At 43.3% G+C, this 16,041-nt stretch overlaps 1 long non-coding RNA gene across 1 annotated transcript; it reads left to right on the top strand.

The window, feature by feature from the left end:
• The first annotated feature begins 12,176 nt into the window (after window positions 1-12,176).
• On the top strand, window positions 12,177-14,866 carry LOC103632480 (uncharacterized). Its single transcript, XR_555949.3, has 2 exons — window positions 12,177-12,820; window positions 14,689-14,866. It is a non-coding gene; the product is annotated as an uncharacterized lncRNA (long non-coding RNA).
• Window positions 14,867-16,041: the final 1,175 nt, after the last annotated feature.

The raw sequence follows: 16,041 nt of genomic DNA, 5'->3' as shown, positions 1-16,041 counted from the left end.
GCTCTTTCTACCGCCGAAGCCGAGTATATTGACGCAGGCCATTGTTGCGCACAATTACTTTGGATGAGGCAAACCCTTAGGGACTATGGCTACAAATTGAGCAAAGTCCCTCTCCTCTGTGATAATGAGAGTGTAATTTGCATGGCGGATAATCCCGTTGAACACAGCCGCACTAAGCACATAGCCATTCGGTATCACTTTTTGAGAGATCACCAAGAAAGGGGGGATATCGAGATTGCTTATGTTAGCACAAAAGAACAATTAGTCGATATCTTTACCAAACCTTTAGATGAGAAAACCTTTACCAAACTTAGGAATGAGCTAAACATTCTTGATTCTCGGAACTTTGATTGACACTTTGCACATATAGCTCATTTATATACCTTTGATCATATCTCTTTTATGCCTATGACTAATGTGTTTTCAAGAGAATTTCTACTAAGTCATAGATTGAAAGGGAAATGGAGTCCTCGGCGAAGACAAGGCTTCCACTCCACTCTATCGGTATTATCTACACTTCGTCATCACTTCGCACCACTCTCCACTTTGGTATAATCTTCACTCATATTCATTTGTACCATTGGGGAGAAAGTAAAAAGGGGCTCTAAAAAGATTCCGTTTTTGGCAATTAATGCCAAAGGGGGAGAAATATAGCCCAAAGCAAAAGGACCGCACCACCACCAATTTCAAAGTTCTTAAAGAAGTTTTCAATTGGCATCTTATGATAAAAATTTTTAATAGACATATTTCAAATTGGTATCTAAAATATTTGATCTTCTTTCAATTGGTAAAACTCTCTTGAACACTAAGAGGAGAATTTCATTCAGGGGGAGTTTTGTTTAAGTCAAAGGAAAAGCATTTGAAACTAGGGGAGAAAATTTCAAATATCGAAAATGCTTCTTGCAATCTTATTCATATACTTTTGACTATTTGCAAAAGGACTTTGAAAAGATTTTCCAAAAAGATTTTTCAAAAACAAAACAAGTGGTGCAAGCGTGGTCCAAAATGTCAAAAGAATAAGAAAGCAATCCATGCATATCTAGTGAAAGTATAAATTGGTTTAATTCCAAGCAATCTTTGCACTTACACTATGCAAACTAGTTCAATTCTGCACTTATATATTTGCTTTGGTTTGTGTTGGCATCAATCACCAAAAAGGGGGAGATTGAAAGGGAAATAGGGTCAAACCTTTTCCCAAATGATTTTGGTGGTTGAAATGCCCAACACAAATAATTGGACTAACTAGTTTGCTTTAGACTATATATTCTACGGGTGCTAAAGGTTCAACACAAACAAATAAAAAGATTAAATTTAGGGTTCAAAATAAAGGAGCAAAGGAAACCGAAGAGAACCCTGGTCTGGCGCACCGGACTGTCCGGTGTGTCACCGGACAGTGTCCGGTGCACCAGGGGCGATCGACTCAAACTCTTCACCTTCGGGTTTCTGGAGAGCCGCTCCACTATGATTCATCGGACTGTCCGGTGGGTCACCAGACTGTCCGGTGTGCCAGCGGAGCAACGGCTAAGGAGCGCAACGATCGACTCCAACGGTCGCCTGCAAACGTGAACAGTGCGCGGACAGTTCACGTAGAGTCAGAGCAGCGCCCGCACCGGACAGTGAACAGTGCCTGTCCGGTGCGACATCGGACTGTTCGGTGCCCCAAGTTGTCAGAGCTCCAATGGTCGAAACCGTCAGAACCCTAACGGTTGGGTGACGTGGCTGGCGCACCGGACTATCCGGTGCGCCCATCGACAGACAGCCTCCCCAACGGTTGGTTTGGTGGTTGGGGCTATAAATACCCCCCAACCACCACCACTTCAAGCATCCAAGTTTTTCAGACATCTCATTCAATACAAGAGCTAGTGCAATAAATACAAGACACAATTCAATAGAATCAAAGCCTCTCCAAGTCTCAAATCCAGTTCAACCAAATAGTGACTAGAGAGAGAGTTTTTGCTCGTGTTCTTTGAGCTCTTGTTCTTGCATCACTTTCTTCTTCCTCATTATTGTTCTTAAGAAACTTGTAACCAAAGCAAGAGACACCAAGTTGTGGTGGTCCTTGTGAGGGGTCTAAGTGACCCGTTTGATTAAGGAGAAAGCTCACTCGGTCTAGGTGACCGTTTGAGAGAGGGAAAGGGTTGAAAAAGACCCGGTCTTAGTGACCACCTCAACGGGGACTAGGTTTGCAAGAACCGAACCTCGGTAAAACAAATCACCATGTCACTTGCTTTATTTCTTGGTTGATTTGTTTTCACCCTCTCTTTCGGACTTGGTTTTATTTCTAAATGAAAGGGAATTAGGCTTACACCATTTTCCTAATTGATTTTGGTGGTTGAATTGCCCAACACAAATAATTGGACTAACTAGTTTTCTCTAGTCTATAAGTTCTACAGGTGCCAAAGGTTCACAATAAGCCAATAAAAAGACCAAGAAAGGGTTCAAACAAAGAGAGCAAAAGGCAACCAAAAAGCACCCTGGTCTGGCGCACCGGACAGTGTCCGGTGCACCAGGGCACTTGAAGCTGAACTCCTCACCTTCGGGAAAATCAGAGGGCGCTCCGCTATAATTCACCGGACTGTCCGGTGAAGCACCGGACAGTGTCCGGTGCCACACCGGACTGTCCGGTGTGCCAGCGGAGCAACGGCTACTTCGCGCGCAACGGTCGACTGCAACGCATTTAATGTGCGCCTGCGGGCGCAGAGGACAGAGGACGCGTAGTTGGCGCACCGGACAGTCTACAGGACCTGTCCGGTGCACCACCGGACAGCCCAGAGGTCCCACCTGTCAGAGCTCCAACGGTCGAACCCAATGGCTGGCTGACGTGGCTGGCGCACCCGACAGTGTCCGGTGGCGCACCAGACTGTCCGGTGCGCCATGCGACAGCAGCCTTCCAACGGCCACATTTTGGTGGTTGGGGCTATAAATACCCCAACCACCCCACATTCAATGGCATCCAAGTTTTCCACCTTCAACACATTACAAGAGTTATAGCATTCAATTCTAGACACTCCAAAGAGATCAAATCCTCTCCCAAGTCCAAAGACAACTCAAATCAATAGTGGCTAGTGAGAGAGTGTTATTTGTGTTCATTTGAGCTCTTGCGCTTGGATCGCTTCTTTTCTTTCTCATTCTTCTTGTGATCAAACTCAATTGTAACCAAGGCAAGAGACATCAATTGTGTGGTGGTCCTTGCGGGAACTTCGTGTTCCGTTTGATTGAGAAGATAAGCTCACTCGGTCTAAGTGACCGTTTGAGAGAGGGAAAGGGTTGAAAGAGACCCGGTCTTTGTGACCACCTCAACGGGGAGTAGGTTTGCAAGAACCGAACCTCGGTAAAACAAATCATCGTGTCTTGCTCTTTATTTGCCCGCGATTTGTTTTGCACCCTCTCTCTCGGACTCGTTTATATTTCTAACGCTAACCTGGCTTGTAGTTGTGCTTAAGTTTATAAATTTCAGATTCGCCCTATTCACCCCCCTCTAGGCGACTTTCAATTGGTATCGGAGCCTGGTGCTTCATTAGAGCCTAACCGCTCGAAGTGATGTCGGGAGCATCCGCCAAGAGGGAGACCGGGACCGGCGAGAAGCCCGCCACAAGCCATGGGAAGGCTCCATCCGGGGAGTCCGCCAACAAGATGAAGGGATCCCCTTCACACAACAAGTCGGGTCGGAGCGGTGGCATGAAGAAGAAGATGAGGAAGGTGGTCTACTACGAGACCGACTCTTCGTCGTCATCCACCTCCGGCTCCGACACGCCGTCCGTAACTTCTAAGCGCCATGAGCGCAAGAAGTTTAGTAAGATTCCCCTACGTTACCCTCGTATTTCCAAACGTACTCCTTTACTTTCCGTCCAATTAGGCATACCACCTATGTTTGATGGTGAAGATTATAATATGTGGAGTGATAAAATGAGGCATCATCTAACCTCACTCCACACTAGCATTTGGGATGTTGTTGAGATTGGAGTACAGGTACCATCACCGGGGGATGAAGACTATGATTCGGATGAGGTCACCCAAATCCGGCACTTCAACTCCCAAGCCACCACTATACTCCTCGCCTCTCTAAGTCGAGAGGAGAATAACAAGGTGCAAGGGTTAAAAAGCACCAAGGAGATTTGGGACGTACTCAAGACCGCGCACGAAGGAGATGAGGTGACCAAAATCACCAAGCGGGAGACGATCGAGGGGGAGCTCGGTCGGTTCCGACTCAACCAAGGCGAGGACCCTCAAGCCATGTACAACCGCTTGAAGACCTTGGTGAACCAAGTGCGCAACCTCGGGAGCACCAAATGGGATGACAATGAAATGGTCAAGGTTATTCTAAGATCCCTTGTTTTCCTTAACCCTACGCAAGTTCAATTAATTCGAGGAAATCCTAGATATACACCTGAGGAAGTAATAGGAAATTTTGTGAGCTTTGAGTTGATGATCAAAGGCTCAAAGAAAAACATCGAGCTAGATGGCCCCTCCACGCCCGAAGCACAACCGGTCGCATTCAAGGCGACGGAGGAGAAGAAAGAGGAGTCTACATCAAGTAGACAACCCATCGACGCCTCTAAGATCGACAATGAGGAGATGGCGCTCATCATCAAGAGCTTCCACCAAATCCTCAAGCAAAGGAGGGGGAAGGATTACAAGCCCCGCTCCAAGAAAGTTTGCTACAAGTGTGGTAAGCCCGGTCATTTCATTGCTAAATGTTCGTTATCTAGTGATAGTGATAGGGGCGACGACAAGAAGGGCAAGAGGAGAGAAAAGAAGAGGTACCACAAGAAGAGGGGTGGCGATGCCCATGTGTGCCACGAGTGGGACTCCGAGGAGAGCTCCTCCGACTCCTCCTCCGACGAGGACGCCGCCAACATCGCCGTCACCAAGGGACTCCTCTTCCCCAACGTCGGCCACAAGTGCCTCATGGCAAAGGACGGCAAAAAGAAGAAGGTAAAATCAAAATCCTCCACTAAATATGCATCCTCTAGTGATGAAGATAATTCTAGTGATGAGGAGGATAATTTGCGTACCCTTTTTGCCAACCTAAACATGCAATAAAAAGAAAAATTAAATGAACTAATTAGTGCTATTCATGAGAAGGATGAACTCTTGGACTCCCAAGAGGACTTCCTAATTAAGGAAAATAAGAAGCATGTTAAGGTTAAAAATGCTTATGCTCTAGAAGTAGAAAAATGTGAAAAATTATCTAGTGAGCTAAGCACTTGTAATGATATTATTGCTAACCTTAGAAATGAAAATGCTAAACTAAATGCTAAGGTTGATTCTAATGTTAGTAATGTTTCAATTCCCAATCTTAAAAATGATAATGTTAATTTGCTTGCTAAGATTGAAGAATTGAATGTCTCTCTTGCTAGTCTTAGAAATGATAATGAAAAATTAATTGCTAAGGCTAAAGATTTAGATGTTTGCAATGTTACAATTTCCAATCTTAGAAGTGAGAATGACATTTTACATGCTAAGATTGTTGAACTAAAATCTTGCAAACCCTCTACATCTACCGTTGGGCATGTTTCCATTTGCACTAGATGTAGAGATATTAATGTTGATGCTATTCATGATCACCTAGCTTTAATTAAGAAACAAAACGATCACATAGCTCACCTTAATGCTAAGATCAATGAGCATGACTTAGAAAATGAAAATTTTAAATTTGCTAGAAGCATGCTCTATAGTGGGAGACGCCCTGGCATCAAGGATGGCATTGGCTTCCAAAAGGGGGACAATGTCAAACTTAATGCCCCTCCTAAAAGATTGTCTAACTTTGTTAAGGGCAAGGCTCCCATGCCTCAGGATAACGAGGGTTACATTTTGTACCCTGACGGTTATCCCGAGAGAAAAATTAGGAGAATTCATTCTAGGAAGTCTCACTCTGGCCCTAATCATGCTTTTATGTATAAGGGTGAGACATCTAATTCTAGTCAATCAACCCATGCAAAATTGCTTAAGAAGAAAACTCCTATTGCATCAAATGATTCTAAAATTTCATTTAAAATTTTTGATGCATCTTATGTTTTAACTAACAAATCCGGCAAGGTAGTTGCCAAGTATGTTGGGGGCAAACACAAGGGGTCAAAGACTTGTGTTTGGGTACCCAAAGTTCTTGTATCTAATGTCAAAGTACCCAAAACCATTTGGGTACCTAAAATCAAGAACTAAACTTGTTTTGTAGGTTTATGCATCCGGGGGCTCAAGTTGGATCACCGATAGCGGGTGCACAAACCACATGACAGGGGAGAAGAAGATGTTCTCCTTCTACGAGAAAAACCAAGATCCCCAACGAGCTATCACATTCGGGGATGGGAATCAAGGTTTGGTCAAAGGACTGGGTAAAATAGCTATATCACCTGACCATTCCATTTCAAATGTTTTTCTTGTAGACTCTTTAGATTACAACTTGCTTTCAGTTTCGCAATTATGTAAAATAGGCTACAACTGTCTTTTTACATATGTAGGTGTTACTGTCTTTAGAAGATGTGATGATTCAATAGCATTTAAGGGAGTGTTAGAGGGTCAGCTATACTTAGTAGATTTTGATAGAGCTGAACTCGACACTTGCTTAATTGCTAAGACTAACATGGGCTGGCTCTGGCATCGCCGACTAGCACATGTTGGAATGAAGAATCTTCACAAGCTCCTAAAGGGAGAACACATTTTGGGACTAACAGATGTTCATTTTGAGAAAGACAGGATTTATAGCGCATGTCAGGCAGGAAAGCAAGTTGGTGTTTATCATCCACATAAGAACATCATGACGACTGACAGGCCACTCGAGCTCCTACACATGGACCTATTCGGCCCGATAGCTTACATAAGCATCGGCGGGAGTAAGTACTGTCTAGTTATTGTGGATGATTATTATCGCTTCACTTGGTTGTTCTTTTTGCAGGAAAAATCTCATACCCAAGAAACCTTAAAGGGATTCTTGAGACGGGCTCAAAACGAGTTCGGCTTAAGGATCAAGAAAATAAGAAGCGACAACGGGACGGAGTTCAAGAACTCTCAAATCGAAGGCTTCTTTGAGGAGAAGGGCATCAAGCATGAGTTCTCTTCTCCCTACACCCCACAACAAAATGGTGTAGTGGAGAGGAAGAATAGAACTCTATTGGACATGGCAAGAACCATGCTTGATGAGTACAAGACTTCGGATCAGTTTTGGGCCGAGGCAGTCAACACCGCTAGCTACGCCATCAACCGGTTATATCTACATCGAATCCTAAAGAAGACATCATACGAACTCCTAACCAGTAAAAAGCCCAATGTTTCATATTTTAGAGTCTTTGGTAGCAAATGCTTTATTCTTGTTAAAAGAGGTAGAAAATCCAAATTTGCTCCTAAGGCTGTAGAAGGCTTTTTACTAGGATATGATTCAAACACAAGGGCATATAGAGTCTTTAACAAGTCCTCTGGACTAGTTGAAGTTTCTTGTGACATTGTGTTTGATGAGACTAACGGCTATCAAGTAGAGCAAGTTGATCTTGATGAGATAGGTAATGAAGAGGCTCCATACGTCGCGCTAAGGAACATGTCCATTGGGGATGTGTGCCCTAAGGAATCCGAAGAGCCACCACAAGCACAAGATCAACTGTCTTCCTCCACACAAGCATCTCCACCAACTCAAGATGAGGATAAGGCCCAAAATGATGAAGGAGAAGATCAAGAAGTTGAGCCACCTCAAGAGGAGAGCAATGATCAAGGGGGGATGCCCATGATCAAGATGAGGAAGATGAACAAGTTCCAAGGCCGCCACACCCAAGAGTCCACCAAGCAATCCAACGAGATCACCCTATGAACACCATCCTCGGTGATATTCAAAAGGGGGTAACTACTCGATCTCGTGTTGCTCATTTCTGTGAACATTACTCTTTTGTTTCCTCTATTGAGCCAACCAGGATAGAGGAAGCACTTCAAGATTCTGATTGGGTGGTGGCGATGCAAGAGGAGCTCAACAATTTCACAAGGAATGAGGTATGGCATTTAGTTCCACGTCCTAATCAAAATGTTGTAGAAACCAAGTGGGTCTTCCGCAACAAGCAAGATGAGCATGGTGTGGTGACAAGGAACAAAGCCCGACTTGTGGCCAAGGGGTATTCACAAGTCGAAGGTTTGGATTTCGGTGAAACCTATGCACCTGTAGCTAGGCTAGAATCAATTCGTATATTACTTGCCTATGCTACTTACCATGGCTTTAAGCTTTATCAAATGGACGTGAAAAGTGCCTTCCTCAATGGACCAATCAAGGAAGAGGTCTATGTTGAGCAACCTCCCGGCTTTGAAGATAGTGAGTATCCTAACCATGTGTATAAACTCTCTAAGGCGCTTTATGGGCTCAAGCAAGCCCCAAGAGCATGGTATGAATGCCTAAGAGATTTCCTTGTCACTAATGGCTTCAAAGTCGGAAAGGACGATCCTACTTTATTTACTAAAACTCTTGACAATGATTTGTTTGTATGCCAAATTTATGTTGATGATATTATATTTGGGTCTACTAATGAATCTACATGTGAGGAATTTAGTAGGATCATGACACAGAAATTCGAGATGTCAATGATGGGGGAGTTGAAGTACTTCTTAGGATTTCAAGTGAAGCAACTCCAAGAGGGCACCTTCATTAGCCAAACGAAGTATATTCAAGACATTCTAAACAAGTTTGGGATGAAGGATGCCAAGCCCATCAAGACACCCATGGGAACCAATGGGCATCTTGACCTCGACATGGGAGGTAAATTCGTCGATCAAAAGGTATATCGGTCGATGATAGGTTCTTTACTCTATTTATGTGCATCTCGACCAGACATAATGCTTTCTGTATGCATGTGTGCAAGATTCCAAGCCGACCCTAAGGAAGCTCACCTTACGGCCGTAAAACGAATCTTGAGATATTTAGTTCATACTCCTAAGTTTGGGCTTTGGTACCCTCGGGGATCCACATTTGATTTAATTGGTTATTCGGATGCCCGATTGGGCAGGGTGTAAAATTAATAGAAAGAGCACATCGAGGACTTGCCAGTTCTTGGGAAGGTCTCTGGTGTCTTGGGCTTCAAAGAAGCAAAATTCCGTAGCTCTTTCTACCGTCGAAGCCGAGTATATTGCTGCAGGCCATTGTTGCACGCAATTGCTTTGGATGAGGCAAACCCTTAGGGACTATGGTTACAAATTAACCAAAGTTCCTCTTCTATGTGATAATGAGAGTGAATCTGCATGGCGGATAATCCCGTTGAGCATAGCCGCACTAAACACATAGTCATTCGGTATCATTTTCTTAGGGATCACCAACAAAAGGGGGATATCGAGATTGCATATATTAACACCAAGGAACAATTAGCCGATATCTTTAACAAGCCACTAGATGAACAAACCTTTAACAAACTTAGGCATGAGCTAAATATTCTTGATTCTAGGAATTTCTTTTGATGTTTTGCACACATAGCTCATTAATATACCTTTGATCGTATATCTTTTATATATGACTAATGTGTTTTCAAGTGAATTCCAAACCAAGTCATAGATTGAAAGGGATTTGGAGTCTTCAGCGAAGACAAAGGCTTCCACTCCACTCCATCAAATCACTCACCCTTCGCCATCGCTCCGAGCAACTCTCCAACTTTGGTATAATCTTCACTCATATTTTATTTGCCTAAGGGGAGAAAGTAGTTACAAAGGGCTTATATTTCACTCAAGTATCCGTTTTTGGCGATTCATGCCAAAGGGGGAGAAAGTATTAGCCCAAAGCAAAAGGACCGCACCACCACCAATTTTCAAAATTGAAGTTAAGAAAAGGTTTTGAAATGATGAATTTTTTCAATTGGTATCTTATTTTTGATAGAATTTCAAATTAGAACATCCTCTTCAAAAACTAATATCTAAAACCCTCTTGAACACAAAGAGGAGATTTTATTGAGGGGGAGTTTTGTTTAGTCAAAGGAAAAGCATTTGAAACAGGAGGAGAAAATTTCAAATCTTGAAAATACTTCTCTAAATCTTATTCATTTACCTTTGACTATTTGCAAAAGAACTTTGAAAAGAATTTACAAAAGAATTTGCAAAAACAAAACATGTGGTGCAAGAGTGGTCCAAAATGTTAAAAATATAAAGAAACAATCCATGCATATCTTATGAGAATTTATTGGTTCAATTCTAAGTAACCTTTGCACTTACATTTTACAAACTAGTTCAATTATGCACTTCTATATTTGCTTTGGTTTGTGTTGGCATCAATCACCAAAAAGGGGGAGATTGAAAGGGAATTAGGCTTACACCTTTTTCCTAATTGATTTTGGTGGTTGAATTGCCCAACACAAATAATTGGACTAACTAGTTTGCTCTAGTCTATAAGTTCTACAGGTGCCAAATGTTTACAATAAGCCAATAAAAAGACCAAGAAAGGGTTCAAACAAAGAGAGCAAAAGACAACCCAAAGGCACCCTGGTCTGGCGCACCGGACTGTCCGGTGCACCAAGGCACTTGAAGCTGAACTCCTCACCTTCGGGAAAATCAGAGGGCGCTCCGCTATAATTCACCGGACTGTCTGGTGTGCCAGCGGAGCAACAGCTACTTCGCGCGCAACGGTCGACTGCAACGCATTTAATGCGCGCTTGCGCGCGCAGAGGATAGAGGACGCGCAGTTGGCGCACCGGACAGTCTACAGGACCTGTCTGGTGCACCACCGGATAGCCCAGAGGTCCCACCTGTCAGAGCTCCAACGGTCGAACCCCAACGGCTGGCTAACGTGGCTGGCGCACCGGACAGTGTCCGGTGGCGCACCGGACTGTCTGGTGCGCCATGCGACAACAGCCTTCCAACGACCACATTTTGGTGGTTAGGGCTATAAATACCCCAACCACCCCACATTCAATGGCATCCAAGTTTTCCACCTTCAACACATTACAAGAGCTATAACATTCAATTCTAGACACTCCAAAGAGATCAAATCCTCTCCCAAGTCCAAAGACAACTCAAATCAATAGTGGCTAGTGAGAGAGTGATATTTGTGTTCATTTGAGCTCTTGCGCTTGGATCGCTTCTTTTCTTTCTCATTCTTCTTGTGATCAAACTCAATTGTAACCAAGGCAAGAGACATCAATTGTGTGGTGGTCCTTGCAGGAACTTCGTGTTCCGTTTGATTGATAAGAGAAGCTCACTCGGTCTAAGTGACCGTTTGAGAGAGGGAAAGGGTTGAAAGAGACCAAGTCTTTGTGACCACCTCAACGGGGAGTAGGTTTGCAAGAACCGAACCTCGGTAAAACAAATCATCGTGTCTCGCTCTTTATTTGCCCGCGATTTGTTTTGCACTCTCTCTCTCGGACTCGTTTATATTTCTAACGCTAACCCGGCTTGTAGTTGTGCTTAAGTTTATAAATTTCAGATTCGCCCTATTCACCCCCCTCTAGGCGACTTTAACTAACGCTAACCCCGGCTTGTAGTTGTGCTTAAAGTTTGTAAATTTCAGTTTCCGCCTATTCACCCCCCTCTCTCTAGGCGACTTTCATGCGCATAATCACTCGTCAAGTTCGGTTATCTGTATCTTTATCATATCGCCCAAGAGCGCTTCACACATCACAAAGACATAATCGGAGAAGAGAATAAGCGGAAGGATTACAATAATATAATTTACATTCTGTAAAGCCCAAAATTGGTATAAGAAAAAATATATATAGATATAAAATAAATAAATATATTTATGATGATGTTAGGAGAGTTGTTGAAACCCTTGAAACTTCATGAGGACCCTTCCTATTTATAATCAACAAGGGGTATTAAATCAGTTGAGTGACCAACAAATAGATAAAGAAAGGTTGATTTCTTGCTAATAAGTTTGGGTGATTCCTTTTATAAAAAATATCAAATTTAGATTCGACCTCAAGTTATAAATTAGAATATAAAATGAGAAAAGAAATTTGTAATAAAATCATCTATTAATTGCTAGAATTAAATAAAGAAAGAAAAATACAATTGTAAACAATATAGTTTATGTTCCAATTAGGATGGTATTAGGCATTTGGAAATCAGAAAATTTAAACAGGAATTTAAACTTAAGTTTGAATAATTGAATTTGGGACTTGAAATAGGAAAGAAAAGAGAGAAAAAAAAACAGAAAAAAAACCAAACCTGTATTTGGGCCAAATTCCCAATATCTTGGCGCATTTCTCCTCCCCCTCCGCGCATGCGTGGGCCCCACTGGGCAGGCTCTATATGCCATGCGCTGACCTGTGTGCCCCGGTCGACGGTCTCTATGTGTAAGCATCGTCTCGCTGGCACATGGGCCGGGCCCGTCAGCGACTTCGCGCGCACGCTGCTTCGCCCGCTGTGTCCACGCACTGACTCATGGACCCACCCACTCAGCCACTTGGCGTGTTCCCCTCTCTGCTCGTGCCGCCGCCGCATGGGCCCATGTTGTCGGGAGTCACCTTCTACCTGGATTCCGAGCTGAATTGGGCGTCACGATCTTCTCCGCGCGCGGTCGCCAGGGGAACTGATACCGCAAATCATGGGGGAAAACCGGGAATCGTTGCAACTGTTGAGACTTTTCCTGTGTATAAATACCGGTGCTTACCTTGGCCTATGAAAGCCAGCGTCGTGCCTCGTGACCCATCACCGGCAGTGGAGAGCATTGGGCCGCCGCGGGCAAATTACGTTGTCGTCGGCGCTTAACTCCGATTCGGCGCTCTAGGTGTATCATCGGAGTGTGTTGAAGCCATATGAGTCATCAATTGGCAATCGGGGGGTATTAGACCATCGATGATTTCTCGCTGGCATCAACGCTAGTCCACAGACCCGCACCTCACCGTGGGCAGAAGGCTTAACTGAAAGAACCGAGGTAATGAACCGCTGACTAGCTCTGTTTTTCCATCCTCTTCGCATAGCTTCGTCTGATTCGGTTTTAAGGCTCTGATTTGCCGGCCGTATGTACGCCGGTGAGCTCCACCATCGCGGGGTTTCTGTACGCCGTGTCCGGTCAGCTTGGGAGAGGAAGAAAGGCTCCTCGTCATCGATCCGAATCAAACGGACGAGATTATAAGTTCGGATAGTTTTGGGCGAGTAAGTTAGAACCGTTGATATCTGATCGGACGATGAAGATTAGAGCAAGGGAAAACGATTTCGTTAAGTCGATCTGGACCCTTGATCTCTGATCGTGCGGCCACCATTCGCCCATACCCCTTCGGCTGGAGATCTTGCATAAGAGACCCTGTGTTCCTCCTCAATTAACCTGCCATCCTCGTCCGTTGGGAATCTTTACATCGGGCTCCCTGATATTTGTAATTGGGGCCCTGGAATTCGCTTTTATTGCAAAATAAACCTTAAAATACCCTAAAACTCATTAGCCCATAGCTTTTGTGTATTAACCCCGTTTTAGTCCGTTCAAATTGCATAATCTTCGTAAAAATGTTCTCTACACTCTAGTAATATTATTTGATCATATAACATACCTTCAAAAACAGATAACTAATTTGCTTAACACATGCTTAGTAGATTAAACCTTCTAAACAAAGTTAATATATCCATAATTATAGTGTGACAAAAATATATCTCTATTCAAGTTATAATTAAGATTAAGGTTGATTTAATTATTTTAGAATATTCTCTCATATGATATACACTAATCAATTTATAATATATTTTAATATTTAAATCACATAGATCTTCCATAAATCATAACTCTGTAACCATAACTCCGATCTTGGTGGTTTTCGATCCCACGATCTCGTAGTGACACATACAATATTCTTACGCATTTTGTTCTTATGTTTGGTGTGATGTTAATTTTACCTATACCATGTTTGTTTATATTGCTACGTTTAGCAGTGAGGTCACCCAATAGGTTACCCTAGTTTGACTATCTTTATACCTTGTTTACCACTGAATTTTTGGGTAGTACCTGCTATTGCTTTATGCGGTTTTGGGTATAGAGATATACATTATTCATGATCACACTTTTATTATCAGTTTGTTATTTACTGTTCATGATAAGATCATTATGTTAATTGGAACATGGAGAACCACCCGGGAAAACAGTGCTACCACAAGGGTGGTATGGGACACCCTTGGCTGACTAATTAGGAAAACTAGTGGAGGACTACCTTACCCAAAAGGGGCAAGGGCAGTAGGGGAGTGGTCAGTGTAGGGAGGCCCTTGGGTTGATTTTGCTACGATGGCGGTCAGGGGAGGGGTCCCTGCATTGGAGCTTCCTAGAACTGTAGTGGGTTTTCTGAAGCTAGTGGATCTTTGTAAAGGCCTCGTAGTGTTACCCTGCCTCGCCTCCTCGGTAGAGGAGTATGGGAAGTCGTGATCCCTTGGCGGATGGGTAACATGACTTGTGGGTAAAGATGTGCAACCTCTATAGAGTGTAAAACTGGTATATCAGCCGTGCTCATGGTCATGAGCAGCTCGGACACTCACATGATTAATTTATGGAACTAAATTCAATTTGTCATATGCATTGCATCGCTGGTGTCGTTATCATTTTGGTCTACTACTTAATTGGGTTGGTATTTACTTATACTTAGTAATTGCTAATAAAATTTTAACCAACTTTAAAACCAATGCTCAGCTCTAACCATCCTCTTTGGTAAGCCTTACACTTCACATGAGCTCTCACCTTTGGCGAGTTCATCCATATTATTCCCCACAACTTGTTGAGCGATGAACATATGTGAGCTCACTCTTGCTGTCTCACACCCCCCACAGGTCAAGGAGAGGTACCACAGGATGAGGCGCATGGAGGATGCTGTGATGAGTTCATGAGAGGTCTAGACCGTCGTCTCCCAGACAACTTTAAGTTGCTGGATCGTTGTCTCCTTATGATGTAATTATTCATTTATTCTGTATAGAACTCCTATTATATAGTAAAGATGTGACATTCATTTCTGTACCATGATTCATCATATGTGTGAGACTTGGTCCTAGCACACCTGGTGATTATTTCGCACTCGGGTCTTGGTGCCCCCGAAACCCGGGTGTGACACATTCATACCAAATATAGAGAGAGTATTTATTACATAAAGGGTGTTCGAGTGCAGCACTTATTATTACATAACTGCGAGGCAAAACACCCTCCCAGAAACAAACTAGTGATCTTCCTCCTGCTTTGGCACCACCTTAGAGTAGAAACAGCAAAACTCTGTTGTTTCATCACCTACAACAACATGGGTTCGAAAACCCTGAGTACAGAGTGTACTTTCGCAAGTCTTACCCGTCAAAGGAAAAAGACTTTTAAGGATATGCTGGCCTCTAGGAATCAAGGTAAAGTTTAACAAGATTCAAAGACTCTTTTTGTAGAAAAGCTTACTATAAGTGGATCCTTAAAAATCCATTTTTATTATCAGGTTAAGTAGTCACCTGCATCTAGAGTTCTTTCTATCCTAGATCAGGCACTTGGCCTATGCTAGCCGTCTTTTATCGACCCTTTAGTTCACTGGATTGCTACGTGTAAGTCAGTGACCAAGTCTTCATGTCCGAGAAGTAACGGCGATCCGACTCGATAAATACGTAGCTAGGGATCTCCAACCACATGATATATGTAGCACTTAACCCTTGCATATGTCAACTCGCTACCAGGTTTCTCAAGACTAGATTGGGTTCACGCCAACCGAGAGCATAGATACACCACCGTACAGCCTCTTGCCATAGAGGGTACACGCTACTCTCGCCATCTCTCCACTCCCATTGTGTGGTGGCCTTTCTGGTATTGGTCCGACCGAGGAAAAGCTTACCCATGACAAGGCATGTGGCCAGTTAAAAGGTCCTCGATCATCAAGCCTACATCGGTTCGGTCCGTAATCGATTCAGACGGAGACACTACACCGAGACTTCCTTCTCATGCAAGTCACCCGCCCGGTCTCATATTTATCATTTACACCCCAAAGTTTGGTACCTGACAGAGGTACATCTTTTCAGATGTTGAACCAATCACGACCATGATGGATTCACCATCATAAGTCTTTTCTTTGTAAAACTTCCCATCCCATATGAAGCATCACCTTTTTGTTTAAAACAAAAGATTTTATTTTCTAAAGCAAAGCTAAGCATCAGAAAACTTTA

Source organism: Zea mays, chromosome 7 (assembly GCF_902167145.1).
Source record: "Zea mays cultivar B73 chromosome 7, Zm-B73-REFERENCE-NAM-5.0, whole genome shotgun sequence".
NCBI classification, from domain to species: Eukaryota; Viridiplantae; Streptophyta; class Magnoliopsida; order Poales; family Poaceae; genus Zea; species Zea mays.
Note: the sequence above shows the minus strand (reverse complement) of the source record. Positions and strands in the feature narration are given on the sequence as shown.